We start from the raw sequence: 20,968 nt of genomic DNA, 5'->3' as shown, positions 1-20,968 counted from the left end.
TACAGCCTAGATAGAAGAGAGACAAGGAGACATCTAATCATTGTGTAGGGCCAATTGTGAAAAATATTATAAAAGAATCTCCACAAAATGCTTGGAAGAAAAAATGAAGGAAAGATGTGGACATGAGAGAATATTTTATAAAGTAGATGATAAATGAATATGAGAGACAATGAAGATTTTGATTAATAAGGGTAAATTTAAGCACATTTCAAGCAGAGAAACAATCTCAGTGTGAGCATGATTGTGTGAAAGAACAAATAGGTCAAAGACAAGAATGTATGCAGAATATACAGGGCAAAAATGAGGAAATATACAAAAAGAGTCTTAATAGTGTTACTGTAAGTCCAGTTAATTTACCGAGAAATTTCAGTTTAATGAGAAAAGTAAATGGTGGAGGGGAAAATGTCCTCCTTGCAGTTCAGGCAATCAATCCTACTTTACAATTGCCCTGTGTGTGTGTATGTGTGTGTGTGTTGGGCGGGGGGAGATACAGACTTAGTAGACATTGTACACATGAAACTATCACGGAGGAGAGTCCAAGAGCCAAGATCCTGCTGTTATTTTCTTTCTCTTCTCTCTCTAAATTACCATATCATAAATACTTTACTTTTCAAGGAAACATAGCTAGACTCATTGATCCCATGGTAAACCAAGTTTATTCTTAAAGGACCAAAAAAAATACAATGGCTTTAATCAGCTCTAAGAAAACATACTCAGCATTCCCCTCCTCCTGCCTGCCTCAAGTGTGTTTGAGGCAGTGCAAGTTCTAAGTTTGAGCAGATGGATTTCAGTGCAAGTAATTACAAGCTGCAACACAATTTCCTTAAAACGACACACATACTAGACAAATACTTATTTGTGGTTATAGAGTGGGTAAAGTTACTATAAAAATAGTAGCACACCTTATAATAGTGCTGTATGCCATAATTTACCTTTGCTATATCTGAAGTGTCATATCTTGTTCCAGACTTAATATTTAGTAACTAACAATTTAATGTACAAATCTCCAGCCTTAGAAGCAGAATAATTAGAAGAGGCATGTCCCCCTTTTTACATGGAAAACATACAGTGGACCAGGCCTGAGGATTATACAGAAGAGAGAAGTGATTTTTAGTTATGAAAAATGTGAGGCAATTTTCAAATAACTCTTTTCAAACATGTAGCAAACTCAGTGCAGATATGCAGAAAGTATATGAAAGTAAATGCCATGAGCATTCTTATTTGATGTGCATCTGTCCTCTAGAAATAGGATTAAAGCCTAATTACTGGGGATCCCTGGGTGGATCAATGGTTTAGTGCCTGCCTTCCGCCCAGGGCATGATCCTGGGGTCCGGGGATCGAGTCCCACATCCAGTTCCCTGCGTGGAGCCTGCTTCTTTCTCTGCCTATGTCTCTGCCTCTCTCTCTCTCTCTCTCTCTGTCTGTCTAATGAATAAATAAATAAAATCATTAAAAAAAACCTAATTACTATGAAAAATGCACTCAGATTCATCACAAGTTTTATCCACCAAAGGTCAACGTGATAACAGAATATGGTCAGTCCTTTCTGACTTATGCTTTGGAAAAAGAATGAGCGTTGAGGCAATTGCTCTTTTTTTCACTATCTAAACAACAAACAAAAACAGTAACAAAGCAAAAATATCATCAACAACAAACACATTTCCTATGCTATAGAAAGTCTGGAGGTGTTGGGGGTTGATTAAATGATGGGTGATTGAACAAGAATCCCCCAAGGATTTGGCTTTTTTTTAATATATAAATTATTAGAAATATTCCATTTTATTTGAGTAGTTTATTTGAACTTTCTGAACACCTTCTTTACCACATACCAAAGGGTAAGAGTCTAGCATTCAGCTTACTTCAAAATGTCAGAGCTCATAAGACTCTTTGAGGGTACAAGCTATTTCTGGCAGTTTATATGAGATTGATCAGGTAAAGGTGACCTTTTGAAGGCTTTTTTCAAGTGTGTTGGGTAGTCACAAATGAGATTCATAACTTAGATAATAGAAATCTAGTACACACATGATTCCTGATATTCCCTTATTTTCCATTGTGTTGCCTTTTATCATTCTGGTCAAAAACGCAAAAGGTAATACAACTTAGCTTAACTATCATATCAACTAGCTCCTATCATAGGTCCTTGCACACTGAGTTCAGGAGGGAGGGAAGGAAAAAAGGAACGAAGAAAGAAGAAAGAAACAAAAGAAAAGTTTCTATCTAATCAGAGAAATATTTAGTGTAGTCACACATAAACATAAATTTGAAGCATCTCATCAAGAACTATGAAATAAAGGAAATAAGATTGCCTCTGAAAATTAAGTGTTAACATCATCCTATAATCTCTAAGAACAGAAATAACCAAATTCATTTTAAGCAGACAGAATGGCTCACCCACATAAAGAAAGTCTATTAACATATCTAAAGTTTTATTAACATATCTGAAAAAAGAACTAATTAATTAGAAGAGCACTGACAGTCAAAGAATCAATAAAAAGGAAAGAGTGGAAAGCTAACTGAATAAGGATTGTCTGGAGAGTTTTCCTATGGACTTTGATCATATTCAGCTGAGGAGATGGATTCACAAGGCTATCTTCATCAAATATCCTTTAACGAAAGAATGAACTAACTAAAGAATCCTTTTTGTTTTGCTTAACTTAATGACAGTAAATAAACTTCTGATTAAAATGTACAGTCCCCATGTAGGCTGCCCATAAGATAAACTGTTAAAGTACCATTGACACAACATAAGGAAAGAACCTTTAAAAGGAGGTTACTAAGAATGTTTAATGCATTGAAGACATTATGGGTGGAAAAAAAAAACAAAATGTTTAAAAATGTCTCCTCTTGGGCCATGAGTAACCTGAACACAAACCATTTTAGGGAGGTAGTAGAGCTGAAAATCTGACTTCACTGAACTGTGGGTTGAGAGTTCAGGAGACAAGTGCCAGCAAAGGTAGACAAATTTTCAATAAGCATTGCCGTGAAGGAAGGACAAGAGTAGTATCTAAATCTGGGAAGACAGAGACTCAGGGTGGCAATTAGCCAGTTTTTAAATCTGAAGGGGAAGACGATTTGGTAACAATGCAAATAAGCCTTAAGGTGTGGAGGTGATTAGGTGATAAAATTTAAGTGTAATATCATCTCTTTTCTCTGTGAACTAGATCATCTATTATAATTAAGAGAGGTTTTCACTTAAACAGGAGTATAATAGCTCTTCCTCACAAAAACCAACCAAATTCCTTTACTGGAAATAAAGGTTGTTTTTAATGGCAGGCAGATAGAATGAAAAAGCAGACAACTGCAGCAAAGTGATCAAGAAAATGGAACTTTACCATTAGAAAAAGGGTATATAGGATTCTCAGAATGATGATGAAAGAAACTCCCAAGTCATTAGCACATAGTTTTTAGAAATCAATTAATCCCAGTAGAAGAGAAAGTCTAGGTTCTCCAGGAGCACTGACATTGTAATTTAAAGACAAAGAGATGATAGATAGGGAGACAGCAAGAAAGAATATTGGCAGACAGAAAGATATATAGATAGATTCATTAATAGATTATCTGATGTGGCTGACCATTTGGTGATGATTCTTTCAGATTTGGAAGAAAATTACTAGCTAGTACATTGAAACTTAAGCAAATGCTTAAAGTTTTTTTAAGCATAAGTATTTACAAATTCTAGGGAAAAAATGACAGAAATCTCACCTTGGATCACTATGTGGTTTAGCTTAAATAATATTTGCATATTCATAGGCATGTAAACGCTGAGTACTTATTTAAACAAAACGTTTAATAAATTACATTGAGAGTATAGTGGAAAGGAAGTGTGTGCATGTGCATGTGTGTGGAAGGGAGGGACAGGAGGGAAAGAGAAAAAGAAAGAGAAAGACGGTAGAGGAGAATGACTGTGTTTTGGACAGATCATCAGCATGTATTGGAGAGCTAAATACTCAACTTCACAACTGGAAATCTGCTGATTTTAAACTATTTTAAATTAATAAATAGCAGTAAAATATATTTATTTAAAATTAGGAGGTCCACGGGCGCCTGGGCGGCTCAGTTGGCTAAGTGTCTACCTTGCTCAGGTCATGATTCCAGGGTCCTGGGACCTGGGATCAAGCCCTGCATTGAGCTCGCTGCTCAGCAGGGAGTCTGATTCTCTCTTTGCCCCTCCCATGCTCATTCTTTTTCTCTCTCTGTCTAATAAATCAATAAAATCTTTAAAAAACTAAAAAATAAAACTAGTAGGTCTGGTCTCAATAACTAGAAGTTAAAAATTGTTTTTGTGGAGTGGGACTTGGGGTTAAGCAGTGGATAGAACAGAACTATTATCATAAGCCTTTCTCTCTTTTTTTAAAAAGATTTTATTTATTTATTCATGAGAGACACAGAGAGTCAGAGACACAGGCAGAGGGAGAAGCAGGTTCCATGCAGGGAGCCTGACGTGGGACTCAATCCCAGGTCTCCAGGACCACACCCTGGGCTGAAGGCGGGTGTTCAACTGCTGAGCCACCCAGGGATCCCCATCATAGACCTGTCACTACAATTTGACTTAATAAACTATATTAAGTATATTACATTGATTAAAATAAAAATTTAATTTAAAAGAGTGAAGAAATGATTTCAAAGCTTTCAGGGTGCAGGGTTAGAGTTCTAAAGACTTTTAAAGAATGAGAAGGATAAAGAAAATGCCTATAAAATTGAGAACAAATGTTTTATCCTTATGTTCGATTTTTTTTTAAAGATTTTATTTATTTATTCATGATAGAGAGAGAGAGAGCGGCAGAGACACAGGCAGAGGGAGAAGCGGGCTCCATGCCGGGAGCCTGACGTGGGACTTGATCCCATGTCTCCAGGATCATGCCCTGGGCCAAAGGCAGGTGCTGAACTGCTGAGCCACCCAGGGATCCCCCCCTTATGTTAGATCTTAAAAATAATCTCAACCTATGTTTCCATAAATATCTACCATAGCTTCAAAAAGTGTACCTTAATATCCAAGCACATTAGACTGTTTGCAATACCCAAAGATACCTTCAGTCACTACCATAAAATCACTCCTGCCCTATCTCCATCTTCCAGAATTCTAACAATCCCCCAAATACAGATGTTATTTCCTTTCTTCCTCTCACTCTCAACTATATGGAATATTTTCCTTTTGTGATCCCCACTGAATTCTTACTGAATTATATTATCTCCTATTTGTATATGCATCTCATCCTAAGCTGCTTAAATTTTGAGGCTGTGTTATTTATTTTGCATTCCTTGGATTAACTAACAAAACATTTAAAGACACTTCATGGCTGTATAGAATTAAGTTGAAATCTGCGAGGCAATTCTCTTCTATTTTTAAGAGAAATATTATCACATTGCTTTTATTTTTATTATAATCATTGGTTTAAATTATTAATACCTCTACTACCACATGTAACTTGATTAAGAAAGATGAAATAAAACTGAGGATTCAAGTGTTTTCATCTGGATATTTTATCTGAAAATTCTTTTCATCAAAGCTATGGAGGACAATATCCTTGTTTTCTTTTAAAACTGAATGTATAAGCACAAAATAGCCATAGAGATGGCATATAATAAGCCATAAATTTATCACATCACTAGTTAAAAATTCATTGTTATCAGAATTTCTTTGGAAAACAGTAAAGAGCAGTCTTTAATCATTGTCAAAATTGAAGAGTGTTTATGGAAATAATAAAAGTCATTTCAAGTAAATAATTGATTCATGTTAATCAGTAGGACAATAATCTCTCCTTATTAAATTGTTTGATACATTTACTCCTATTTTTAAAAATGATTCTTAATTATTAGTCATTTAGAATATTGCAGGCACTGTTGAAGATGTTTAGAATAATTTATCTTATATAATTCTCACAGAAATAGCAACAGATAGATAATAATAGTAATACAAATAGCACTTACTATATACTAAACCCTCATCTAAGAGTTTTTTACACATGCTAAGAGAGTAAGCTTCACACCTCCAAGAAGGAGCTATTGCTATTATTACTTTCATTTTATAGCTTAGGAAACTATAGCACAGACAGGTTAAGTACCTTCCCTATAGTCACACATGTAAAAAGTGTAATACCAGGATTAGAATTCAGAATCCAGAATCCAAGCTCTGTTATATTAAATAGGCATCCTCATTACTATTATTATCCTCATTCTTTGAGTAAGCAACCTGAGGCTTAGAGATGGTATATATGTGGTAGAACCAGAATTTGAATTTATTTGTTCTACTTAATAAGCTTTATGCCACAGACCTAAGATTAAAAGAAAACATTATTGGAGTGGCTAGCTGGCTCAGTCGATGGGAGCATGCAACTCTTGATCTGGTGGTTTTGAGTTCAGGCCCCACGATGGGTATAGAGATTACTTTAAAAAAAAAACTTGAAAAAGTTAAAAAAAGAAAACATTACTATTTAAAATACTAAATTAAGGAAGCAAAACCAAAGGTCATATTCTATTTCTAAATTCTATAGTTATGTTTTAAAATAATTTATTTGATTAACCCCATATTCGCACATTTCTGTATCCATCATCAGAAAATTTGAGGAACTTAAATCCACTGCACAATTTGTAAGACTTTTATGAATATTAGGGGCAACATATTCTCAAACACTGACTTGTTTATTCTTCAACTAATATTTTTGTATTTGAATAGAGTATACTTTTATAAAAGTACCCATAATTGACTTTTAAAGTACTCTGTGTTTTTTTTAACTGAATTTTATTTACTATTTATTCTGTTCTGTGCTACATGTTTTGCTGCCCAAGTAGGCAGTTGCCATGTGCAACTTCAATGGATTCTTTCTGATGTCCCAAAATAAATCAAATTATACAGCAAGCAGGGATATCACTGAAGTCTATGTAAATAAAGATATATAAAAAATTAAATATAACCTGTCATTTTCCTTGTAACTATTGAAAGTAAAACCACTCATGTTGTTCCAAATAAAACCCCTGAGGGTCACAATTTTTTCTAAGAGGGTGGCAACTAAGAATGAACACTTTTTAACAGGGAGAGAAAAGATCTTTTGAAGACCTGGTCAGGCCTATTCCCCATGATTCCTCTTTGCTTTACCATATCCCAGACCTGCTCAGAAAGATTACAGAATGTTCTTTCATCAAGCTGTACACCACTGAGAGTAACTTCAAAGTGAATTGTCACAACAGTGTGCAATAGTCTGTAAATACATAAAGCATACTATGGAAGCTGCTCAGTGTGTGGTTTAAAAATAAGTTTTCAAACACAGCAGGTCAAAGGCACAGTATCTCAAAGCCTTTTTGTTCTTTATTTTTTACTAATCATAGCATGATTTCTCAAGGAACCAGTTTCTAGAATTTTGGAGTCTTCTTCCTGTAACTTTATTCTCATCTCCCCCAGTTTCCCATCAATGATCAAAGTCCTTCTTCCATATCATTTTAAGATTTGGTCAATATCTTAACAAATAGAAATATGATGATTCTTAATCAAACCAAGAAATGTAGAGGGTTTCTTTAATTTTTTTTTTAGATTTTATTTATTTATTTGAGAGAGAGAGAAAGTAAGCGAGGAAGAGAGAGAGAGAGTGAAAGAGAGAGAAAGTATGAGCAGGGGGAGGGAGAGAAGCAGATTCTCCACTGAGCAAGGAGCCTGATTCTGGGCTGGATCCCAGGACTCTGGGATCAGGACCTGAGATGAAAAGGCAGACTTAACTGAGAGAGCTACCCAGGAGCCTCAGGAGACAGTTTTGAGTTTGAGACAATAAGCTTCCTATTTTGTATATTGCTTTATAATAATGGAAATTGAGTTAGCTTTTGTATTTGGAGCCAATATAGACAAAAGGTCCATGAGGCTGAAATGTAATTTTTGTTAATTATAAAAAGAAAAGGAAGTAACTAAGAACTCTAGTTGAACAGCTCAACTAGACAGCTCAACTATACGTCAATAAATGTATAGTTACCAAGATCATTGTCAAGGGATGCCTGGGTGGCTCAGCAGCTGAGCGTCTGCCTTCAGCTCAGGGTATGATGCAGGATCTGGGATCGAATCCCACATCTGGCTCCTTGCAGGGATCCTGGTTCTTCCTCTGCCTGTGTCTCTGCCTCTCTCTCTGTGCGTGTCTCTCATGAATAAATAAATAAATAATCTTGAAAAAAAGATAATTGTCAAGATTTTTCTTTTTAAGACTGATATTAAGGACATCAACAAAAGCATTTTTACCTTTGTGAAAAATATTGCCTGAAGTTGTATGGAACAACAAAAGACCCTGAATAGCCAAAGCAATCTTGAGAAAAAAACAAATCTGGATGCATCACACTTTCTAATTTCAAACTATATTGCAAAGTTATAGTAATAAAAACATATATGGTATTGGCATGAAAACATACATAGATCAACAAAACAGGATAGAGAGGCCAGAAGTAACACAGAGTAAACCCAAACCTATATAATAAATTAATTTATGACAAAAAAACAAAGATATACAATGAGGCAAGGATAATCATTTCAATAATGATATTGAGAAAACTGGATATCCACATGCAAAAGAATAAAACTGGACCACTATCTTATACCATGAACAAAAATTAATTCAAAATAGATTTAAGACTTGACCGTAAGACCAGAAACCTTTAAACAACTAGAAGAAAACACAGAGGTTAGCTCCTGGACATCATTCCTGACAATAATTTTTTGGAGTTGACACTAAAAGCAAAGACAACAAAAACAAAATAAGTAAGTGGGATTACATCAAAATAAAAAACTTACACAGCAAAGGGAGCCATCAACAAATGAAAAGGCAACCTATGGAATGGGAGAAAATATTTACAAATCATATACCTGAAAAGGGGTTAGTATCCAAAAATATATCTTTAATAATGCATACAATTCAATAACAAGCAATCTAATTACAAAACAGAAAGAACAGAATAGATATTTTTCCAGAGAAGACATACAAATGGCCCACAGGTACATGATAATGTGCTCACAATCACTAATCATTAGGAAAATGCAAATTAAAACCACAATGAGGTATCACCTCTCATTAACAAAAAGATAAGAATTTAATCATACATCTTATGGAAAAATTCAAAAATTAAATTTTATTTTTTAAAAAAATGTAGACAACAACAATAAAAATTGACTTTATGACTTTCTGGGACCTATAAAAACACATGATTATATTGCCTCATATGTTAATACTATAGAAATAATTGCCCTATGCCATGATAATATGTGTTGTAATTTCTTATATTTAAGTAATATCATTCTAATATAAATGGATGTATTACTCAGAAAAGAATAGGGATTAACAACTTCAATAGTAAAGCCAGTCTTTCTCCTACCTTCCTTCCTTCATTCTTCCTTTCTCCAATCTTGTTTATTCTGATCAAATCATTCTCTATTTCTTTTATTTGTCTTTCGTACCAAAAATATGGCACACATACACAAACATACGCATTTGTGTAAGCCATGATCCTGCAACTAATCATTTCCTATGTCTCTGACTAAAAAATTAGAATTAATCCATACCGTAATGGGAGGAAAAGAGTTAAATGGAAGTTATTTTAATGTCAGATAAGATAGTTATGGCTGTAACTAAAGCATACTACAGACGCTAGAGGAGATGAAAACACTGTAACTTCTATAAATTATGACTGTAGGCATAATAAGAAAAAGAAAAAAATGATATATCATTTACCACAATCAGATGTCAGAACAGGTTTTAGTTATGTAGTAAACATCATGTTTTTTTATTCTCACTGAAGTTCAAAAGATCATGAAGGCATGAAGATCATGAATTTAGTTTGCGTAATTAAATGTGTGGGATGGTTTTACTTCAATGTATTTGGAATGCTTAAAGTAATCCCCTCAGCAATGTCCTGAGAGAATCTTATGACATCAGTTATTTCCTTGAGATGTACAATTAGCTGCCTGAAACTAACATGAAAAGATTTTGTCTAAATAATCATGTTATATACATCATCTCATGAATAAAAATGAGTTCACTAATATTTCTTCCAGTGTGTCTATTCTCATTTTTATTGAAGATGATCATCTGTTTTGAGCAATCACCCTGGCCCTTGAAAGCTGATGGTCTGGCAACATAGTGTGTATGGAATATACATACATATGTAAACACATGTAGATTAAGATACTGAGGGGGAGAAAAATTATAAGATATAAAGCTAGAAGGATGGTGTTTTAAAATATATATATTATTTATCAATTCAGTGAAGAACCAATATAATGAGACTAAAATTTTTTCAGCTCCAATGTGGTAAAATTGACAAATAAGATTTTAAGATACTTCAGTGTACAATGTGATGGTATGATATACGTATACTGTACACTGTAAAAAGATTACCTCATTGAGTTAATTAAAACATCCATCATCTCACATATTTATATTTTCTGTGTGTGGGGGAACATTTAAGTTCTAATCTTTCAGCAGATTTCAGTTATACAATGCAGTATTAGCGACCAAACTAATAGAGACACTGGCAGGATCTGCTACATAATTTGTGGGCACCGGATCAAAACAAAAATTCAGGGTCCCTTCTTCAAAATTATCAAAAGGACAATAGAATAGGAACACCTGGGTGGCTCAGTTGGTTAAGCGTCTGACTTTGGTTGGGGTCATGATTCTAGAGTCCTGGGATTAAGCCTTGCTCAGGAGGGAGTCTGTTCTCCCTCTCTGTCTACAGCTCCCAGGGCATATGCTCGCTCTTTCTCTCTCTCTCTCTCTCTCTCTCTCTGTCAAATAAATAAATAAATAAATAAAATCTTAAAAAAAAAAAAAGGACAATAGAATATTAAACCAAGCATGTATCCTTTCTAAGCATGGGCCCTATTCAACTGTCCAGGTCATATATTCACGAAGCCAGCCTTGTATACAAAACAAATATTTGTTCACAATATTTATATTTTCATGGGTTAGATTAAAGTAGCTATTTATCCAAATCTCATTCTTATTTTAGAACCATAGAGTGAGGCAATATTTCAGGGTGATACAATATTAATTTCAAGCGATCAGCCTCTGAGCGTGGCCAACTGCCCACAAGATATAGCTAAGTGGTTTGGACAAATAAAGAAAAAAGAAAAAAGAAAAAAAAAGAGAGAAAAGAAAAAAGAAAAAAAAAGAAAAAGAAAAAATGCATTAGAAAAATCTCATGTCAAAAAAAAAAAAAAAGAAAAATCTCATGTCCATTGGTGTAAATAGATTTTTTAAATAATATATAAATAAATTTTAAAACTAAAAGCTACAAAATATTCTTTTAGCAAATTATTATATTAGAAGCTTTTACAACACAAGAATTATTTGAACAATAGTGTATTACAAATTTTGAATGGCCCTTTAATTTAGTCTTTTTACTTTTATTTATATCATTCCATAAATATATTTATTTCTATAACAGGTATTATTTTAAAAAAGAAGTCAACAATTTAGGTCAAGCTTCAATCCCACATTGGCTAGGAAGACTATGCACACCACGGAAGTCAAAGGTGCTCTTTCTCAACTCTAAACTCCAAAAACTTGCTGCCTGTGCCACCCAATGTACTCTGCCTCCTATCACAATTATTTTCTTTTCTAGAGTGTAAACTTCTGGGCCACAAAACATGTCCTAAGTGTCTTTATAAAAATCACAACACCTAGAAAAAAGTCTTAAGCATGGAAGGAGTACAATATAGTAGCTCTATATAGCTCTATCTTAGTAAACAAAGGAAAATGGTTTAAAATGCTATGTACTATCTTCTACAAAGGAAAATGGTTTAAAATGCTATGTACTATCTTCTATAAAGAAGATCAAGATGCTCAAATATAATTGTCAGTATGTAGATAGTTTCTTCAGTATGCCACTGTGGTTACTTTGTTCAAAAAGACTGAATTTAGTTTGGCTTTCTATAAAGGCCAAACTGCAAAAAATGAAAGTATTGCATTTCTCCCAATCTTTTTATATACCCTTAAGCTTTCTTTTAAATTACCTTTGTACCAGAAGGAAAAAAACAATATATCTTCTGTAATTACAGTAATTTATACTGAGAATTTTGGTGAAAAGAAAACTAACTCAAAAGGATCCATTTTTAATATTTACTTATATTTTACATATATGTCCTATGATTTAATGATATTAATGTTTCCCCTTCAAATATTTTGTTGTTCTCATCTTGAAATATAAGTATTCAAATTTAAATTTAAAAGATGTAAGAATAAAGAATGCCTGCGTGTCTCAGCGGTTTAGCGCCTGCCTTCAGCTCAGGGTGTGATCCTGGAGTCTCAGGATCGAGTCCCACGTCAGGCTCCCTGCATGGGGCCTGCTTCTCCCTCTACCTGTGTCTCGCCTCTCTGTGTGTGTGTCTCTCATGAATAAATAAATAAAATCTTTAAAAAACAATAAAAGATATAAGAATAAAAGAAATATCCAACACACAAAAGCTTACTGCACATATCTTTGAAATGGATACAAGTTCATAGTTTTATGATTCTTTAATTTAGTCCTCTCATCTTTTCATTGTTCTTTCCTTCCTTCTTCCCTGTTTACCTTTCTTCTTTTTTAATATAATAGTTATTTAATCTAAAAACTATTAATTAAATCTGAATGAGGTAGTCATCTGTAAAGGGGGGAGCAGTAACATAAGATAGAATCCATACAAGAAGGTGTTATTGGCAGCCTGGCATGGGATACCAGAAGCTGAGAGGTTCAGATCACAATTGATTGGTGGGTGAGAGCTAGGGCAAAAGAGTAGCAATGATGGCAATGAAACTTTGTTACATATAGCAAGACTTGATCATATAAGTAAGTATATTGTGAAAATAAGGAGTTTCTTACAGCTGAAGAAAGAAATTATAAATAAAAAAAGGAAGACAAAGGATGCCTGGGTGCTCAGCAGTTGAGCGCCTGTCCTCAGCTCAGGGTGTGATCCTGGAGTTCTGGGGTCAAGATCGAGTCCCACATCAGGCTCCCTGCATGGAGTCTGCTTCTCTCTCTGCCTGTGTCTCTGCCTCTCTCTCTGTGTCTCTCAAGGGTAAATAAATAAAATCTTTCTAAAAAAAAAAAAAAAAGGGAGACAACTACAAAAACTACAAAAGGACCTCTGCTGCTATTGGACTGGAATTAGAGACTATTGTAAACTCATGGCCTTTAATGCATAGAAATTGATGTAGAAATACAACTATAGATTTGATATAGTCATATGTGTATATGAGTGTATTTGCATTCATGTATTTCCTTAGTACTAAGAAGGCTGGTTAGAGGCAACACGCAATAATAATGGGCACACTGAGTACCTATATCTTGGGTTCTTTTTTTTTTTTTTTTAATATATCTTGGGTTCTAACTAGAATAGTCCTTCCTAATTGAAAGTGACCATCAAATCTTGTTTGGTAGCCAAATCTGTCATTTGTGCTTCACATAAAAAAGAGAGGGTGCTTAGAGGCCATCATCAAAATCACAACTGAGCATCTAAGGAGAGGAAAAGTTCATCAAAAGTATTCATCTCATTTACTGCAAAATATATTATTCTTTAGAGCAATAATGATTATATCTGGAGATTCATTGAAAAAAAAATACAAAAAAGTAGCGACAGTTCTGCTAAGTTTTATAAATACCGTATGTTGTATTTTTATCTCTCTTATCACACTGTAGGTTCACATGACACTGAAGAGTCTAATAGTCCATGATATATTATTTTGTAATATGGTAAAAATGTTTTTTCAAGATTGTAAGTAGCCCTAAGAAACTGTAACTTTCTTGAAACATCTAAGTGTTTTTCAGCTCAAGTGAATTAAAGAAGTGATACTGCTCTGTGAAAATTCTGCCTTTTAAAAATATTCCAATCTTGTATATGAATAAAGCACAGCTTCTTTTGTATAGGTTGCATCCTGGAGCTCCGTCTACCTAGTCTCATCTCTTTCCACTGATTGCTGTACACATCACACCCTTATTTCTCATCTCATGCTTTTCTTCATGCAGATTCCTATTTCTTTCCTTAACTATTCCCTATTTATCCTTCCGGTACTACCCAGTTGGTGGGTTCTTTTTGTCACAAACCTTTCCCAGGCCCAATCGCAGACCCCAGAGAGATGTGTCTCTTTATCTCTTTCCCCAACTGGAAATGGACCTCCCTCATTGAATTCATCACACTGTATTGAGTTTATGTTGTTATTCTGTATTTCCCTTTAGTCTGTAAATTACTGAAAGTCAGGGCTTAAATACTGCTCATTTCTGCATCTCTCACACCATGGGCAGTAATGTTTCTGACATTGAATACGTTTTCCCTAAAAGTCCATTGAATTTAAATTACCTCGGGAAGATTGGTATGATAAATAATTGAAAAATTATTTTGTAAACTACATCAAAGACCAGTAAGCCAAATGTAAGATTATGTTTTAAAGTGTGACAAACTGTATTTCTCTAAAAAAAAAAAGTATGCTTTTCTACGTGAAATTTACTAAGGTGTTAATCTTGCCAGTTGCTCTTTGAAGGACAGCTCCTATCCCATTCCAGTCCATATGGTTCAAGTAGATATAACCCAGTCTCCCGGCTCACAAGTTGAGTATGAGATCCAAGTCTTTACAATCACTGTACTCTGTTCCCTCCTCCACCCCAGCCTCAATTACTCATTGATTCAGGAATGGGCAGTGACTCAAGGCTGTTCAATCAAACTCTCCCTGAGATTTCAGCTGGCAATACAAGAAAAAGGGCTTTCTTTCAGTAGCACTGCTAGCTGTGAGTTCTCTGGGGCTATAAGGATCATATAAACTCAGAGTTTTCAGGGACTATTTCTACTGCCACATACATACCATAGACTGTAACTGGCACAGAGGAAATCATAACCAAGGACAGAGACATAATATTCTATAGCACACAGCCCACACAACTCCCCAAATTTTATTGATTAAACAAGAGTAAGCATCTGTCCTAAGCACACTCAGCCTTGAGATGACCTAAAATTGGCCAAAGAGTCTACCCAGTTATAGTCTTTTTTCAGGATTTGAATTGCAAAATATAGACGGATAAACATAAATCACTACAGGAGCTAGGACTTCAAGAATGCACACATGGGTTCAGGAGACAAGAGGGGTTATGGCAGGCCAGGAGACAAGAAATTATGAATAAAAATAAGCTAAGCAGTAAATAGAACTACTCAGAAGAAAACATTAAGAAGAACCATTTACAAAATAGAATTAAAATAAGAAAAAACAAAATTGCTAACAATTATAAAATATTTATACTATGTCCAGGCACCCTTCTAAGCATTTTAAGTAAATTATCTCAGTTAGTATGGCAGCCATATTGCAAACATCCTTCATACCTTTTGTATTCATTGAGCTCCTACCATATAACCAGACACTATTCTGGGATTCCAGAGTATAGTTATTGAAGAAAAAAATAGTTACTTGTGATCTTGGCATTTATGCTATATCATCTAAATTCTAACACACTACCTGGAATAGTAGACTATTATTAATTATTGTAAGCTATTAAATGAAGTAACAAGGGCAGAAATAAATGGTTATTAAACATTTGACTATGCGCCAGGGATCATGTTCATCTTTTTTTTTTTTTTTTCAAGTTCATCTTCTTGACTTAACTTTTATCCTTCAAGTCACACAGCTATGCTATGAGATAAGAATGAACTAAGACATGCAGGTTTTCTAATATATCTTCTTACTCTAATCCTGATTAGAGAATAACTAGAATTGCTTTTCTTCCTTTTTTGATAAAACTGGTCCATGATCAATTGGGAAAAATGAAATGAGAGCTGAAGAGATTATTTCCATCACTATAGAGTTTTAAATAACAGATATTTGAGGAAAGCCTTGGCATGCTTTTCCCAATAATTATATAAATGGTCTTAGTGAATTAAAAAAAACTCATAGTTATTAGCTGTGAAAATAATTTTCTATTGCTTATCTTACTTGAAATTAAATTTTCTGAAGTTAAATATTCCAATTTCCTGAAAATGGCTTCAGAATTTTAACCAGTTCATAATATCAACAAATGATGTTTCATTTTCAGTAGTTTACGTATCCACTTGCATTCTAATTCTCATAGGTTTCAATTTTATTGTGCCAAACATCACTGTTAAAAAGCTAGCTTCTGCAGATCCCACGATTCTCTGATTACTAAATTACTAATAGTTATGAATATTTGTATGCTTACCATGTTAGCTACCCAAATTAATTTCCAGGTACTAAACTAATAGCCTAATAATCAAACTAAACTAATAGTCAAATAATTATTTAATTGTAGTTGATCATTTAGGATTTTTAAAGATTTATTTATTTGAGAGAGAGAGAGAGAGAGAGCGCTTGGGGAGGGAGAGGCAGAGGAAGAGACAGATTGCAAGCCAACTCTACACTGAGCCCATAGCCTGGACCCCGGCCTCGATCTGATTACCCTGAGATCATGACCTGAGCTGAAATCAAGTCAGAGGCTTAACTGACTGAGCAACCATGCACCCTTATTTAGTTTTTTATTCATGTCTTATTCATTCAGTACAAAAATACACACATCACTTTGTAGTATATCCTGGAAAATTTCGACAAAAAAGTAGAGTAGTACATTATATTCCCGATTATGCTGTAAGCCTTTGTTTAATTTGGGATGCGCTCTTCTCCAGGCTTTAGCTTTCCATCTATAAAATGAGAATTCTGTCCTACAAAAAGTAAATGTGAGGAATAACTATTTTATTTAGACAATGAAAAATACTAGGCAATATGTAAATAGATTCCACCATAAGTTAAATAACTTTCCATATTTTAAAAGTTCACATTATTTCAGCAAATAATTACTATAGTTTGATTTTATCATCATTCATTAAAATTCCTTCTCTAGTGTAAGTATATGGCAGGGAATATCCAACTATTACTATTAGTTTTTAGACTTACTGAGCTCTTTAAAAGTACATTCCTTTCTCTGGAGTATGAATATAATTTTGCATCAGTAGTAATAAGCTGAATGTTTTCTTTTAAGAAAAATATTTAAATAACTTGCCAAAGAAATTAAAGTTGGGAGGAGGTATGCAAAAGTTCATCAGACTTAAAAATAATATTAGAATAGTTTTTCATTTTGCCCAAATAATACATTTTCCTTTGGATGTATTACATATTTATTTGAGATAGGGAAGTTGACATTTCTAAGGAGAGAAGATGATTTTGCTATTTCAATAATAAGGAAAGAGGAGACTTTACAGTTTCTGTGAAGAAGAGTTCTACAGAGTAGATGTAAAATGGAGAAATATATTGTGGCATCAATGATTCCCCCTGTAGATGCAACAACTCCACTAAGTTAATTTGTTTTTAAGAAGTTCTATGCACACTAGAAAAAAATGGTGTTGCTCCAAGCCAAAGTTGTGTCAAAATAATTATCAAAATTAAACATAGCTTTTAAATTTTCTGGAACATGACTATTGATTTTGCAAAAGAGAGCAGGAAATATGTGGAGCTATTTCTGTTATACTCCGTTGGTGCTTTCTACATAGTTTTATTATATTCCATGATTATGGTTAACTGGAAAAAATCAGCAACCAAGTTACTTTAAGTCCATTTATTTTAACAGTGGGGTTATACTGCTCAATTTGTGTATCTCGATATGTGTCTAGTCAATGGTAAATTGCTTCAAGATACACAAGTGGTAAACATATCAAGATACACAAGATACATAAGCATTTGGGAAAAACTCTAGGGTATCATTTCTGAAGGTACAATTTTCCTAAAACATATACAGTATATTTTTCTTCTGAAGGAGTTGTCTGTATCACTTTTTTCTGGAGTTTGTTTCCTTCTATGCTCTGAAATAGTTTCTAAAACTTAATACTTCAACATCACATGGAAAAATTATTTTGTCAGAACAATTTATTTAACAATACTTCTTAAAGGTAAAAAGTATTTCATAAATTTTAATTTTGAATGCCATTTTATTTCTAAAAATTGCATAAAATGGAAATAGGAAAATCCTAAGACCTATGCCACCTACCCATTTTATCCATTTTCCTACTATTTGTTTACTTGTTTATTCAATTTATTATTAATTTCCCACATCAACTTTCAAATATAAGCTCAGATCTCCAAAATGCCAGGTTCAGTCTATTTCATGCAACCTCTCAGCACTGGCCTCCTTTTTGTACCAACTATCATATTAGCATTGGATACCTACTAAAATGTGAATAGTAGTAGAACAGATTTTTCACTTATAGTTTTCATCTCAGGGAAAGGCCAGACATATTGAAAAGCACAGATAGTCCATGAGCCCTTCTGACTGTTATAATCCAAACATCTAAACCAGCACCATCCAAAGCAATGTAATGCAAACCACACGGAATTTAAAAATGTATAATAGCCACATTTAAACAACTAAAAGCAAATGGAATTAATTTTAATAAAACACTTTATGTAATGTGAATATATCATATTTTCAACATGAAAATTAATAATATTGTTTACATTTTTTAATACTAAGTTTTTGAAATCCAGTATATTATTTTACTCTTAGAGCATATTTTCATTCCTGTTAGCCACATTTTAAGACATTTATAGCCATATGTGTCTAACAGTGCACTATTAGTTATATAAAAGAAAACTTACTTGAAGAATTGAACATATTATATTTTTGTTCTAAGGTTGACTGCATATGACTTGATATTTTAATTAGTTTTCAACTGAGAGTAATGGATGTCTTTATTTTCCCACATGGACATCATCTTTTATGCCTTCAAGACCATTGTTCATGCAACATTATGTAAATGATCCTCCACTATTATCTCTAGGAGACTTCTCTGAGCCACTGATTTGCAATCTGGAAGCTTCAATATTCATTCTTTGGCAAAGAACAATGTCACAATTGCTGCATGGTCTATCCTGTAAAGGATATCCTGATTTCAGAGTTGTTAAAATGTTTTTTAAAAGTGAAATTTAGAGCTAATGGAATAAGCTACTTTATAATACATATGCACACACACAAACATAAAGACACATACAACATATGTATGCTATATCATTAATGTAAAATCCATTTCAGGTAAAAACAAAAAAACAAAAAAACAAAAACAAAGGCATCTCCTCTGAACAATGTTTCTCTTCCATTTGAATGAGTTTTGACAAGTTTTATCTTAGATATTCCCTCATAAAGTTTGACAACTACACATCTAGCCACACCTGCACAGACATGATGAGTGTGTAAATTTCAAAGAGAATATCTATGACAGCATCAAACTTTAATGCCATAGTATTTCCTAATTTACCTTATCTGTTTAACTGTTTTTCTACTTTCTCAAATTAGCTTCCAAGTTAAGCACAGACAGAAGGACAGAAACTCTACTGAATACTTTGGAACACTGGATGAACAAAATTATTTCTCAGATTCTGTAAAAAAAGAAAAAAATCTGGTTAAAATATTGTATGCCTGATTTAAGTGAACCAAATATTTGGGAACATTGATCATTTCTCTCGAAAGTTTATTTTCTTTTAAAAATTTTTTTTCAATTTTTATTTATTTATGATAGTCACACAGAGAGAGAAAGAGGCAGAGACATAGGCAGAGGGAGAAGCAGGCTCCATGCACCGGGAACCCAATGTGGGATTCGATCCCGGGTCTCCCGGATCGCGCCCTGGGCCAAAGGCAGACGCTAAACTGCTGCACCACCCAGGGATCCCAAAAGTTTATTTTCTAATAAATGTTTTGTTTATTTCCCTTAAAATGATTAGGCATAAATCATAGTACATAAAATAATAAAGAAGAAAGTTTCTTGAAATAATACAGTCCTATAACTTCAATTTATAATGAAAAGTTGAGTTTCAACCACAAGGAGTGCCTCCCCAACGACCACCACATTAATAAGTAGCTGTAATGACTAGAACTTTGGGGACTTCTTAGTTCTATCCATTTAAGCTTCAAAATTCTGATACTTAACATAGAAAAATTTCTTGCTTTTAAAATTTCTTATTTTTAATATTGTTCTTGTTATGTAAGCCTAATAAAATAACAAAAATAACAAAAATAACAAAAATTTAAATAGCTAACCTATTATTTATACTGAACTACGCAATTATCCTGTTAATTTTTTATGTTAGCATCATGTAGTTTGCTCTTTTTTATATAATCATAAAAATTAAAATATAATTTAAAGGCTTCATATTATGGCTAATGCAACACAGTGTAAAGAAGAGACAAGTTGTTTAAACATAAGTTTCAGTCTCATAATAGGATGTATGAGCTGGGAAATATCTGGCTTATCTGTTCACTTCCTGACAGACCCTTCTTGTCTGAAGTGTTAAAGTGTGCCATTTTATATTTTTTTCACTAAAATGAGAATAAATCATGTATCTTAATATGTCTCTCACTTGCCATATCATATTATTTTGTATTTTAGTTTGAATAGAATTCCTATCATGATTTATTTGCTTTCTTTCCTCTATTCCTGTTTTCACACATTGGGCTGAATTATTTCATTAGAAAGTAGTGAATGGAATTATACAAATTTAGACATCTCAAAACATTTGCTACATGCAGCTGGACTTGGGTAGAACAGACTAGCCTTCCAGAACTCACACACACACACACACACGTACAAACAGGTCACACTGAAATGAATGAAACTATTCATGAAAGTAGGGAGAGGGACGTGTGCAAACTTTGAAAGAACTGTTGTTCCATATATACATATTCTCCACACTGACCGCCTTTATTTGTGGAGAGCAAACGTTTCTGTCCTAAGGTTTACTGCATTTAGACTCATTCATTATTCACCATTTCATTTTTTTTTCTGGGAAATGATAGTAGTTTGAATATTTAGCTTGCCCTTCACATGAAAATAAACAGCACGGTTAACACATTCCCAGACAAGCTAAAAGCAGCAGTTGAGAGCGCTCAACTGACAGTTGAATTCATACACTCATTTATTTGAATATACGATTTTGAGACTCTTAAAATTGGACTGAGTTTCTTTTCTTGTGAGAACTCATTTGTAGTC

The sequence above is a fragment of the Vulpes vulpes genome, chromosome 3 (assembly GCF_048418805.1).
Source record: "Vulpes vulpes isolate BD-2025 chromosome 3, VulVul3, whole genome shotgun sequence".
Classification (NCBI taxonomy): Eukaryota; Metazoa; Chordata; class Mammalia; order Carnivora; family Canidae; genus Vulpes; species Vulpes vulpes.
Note: the sequence above shows the minus strand (reverse complement) of the source record.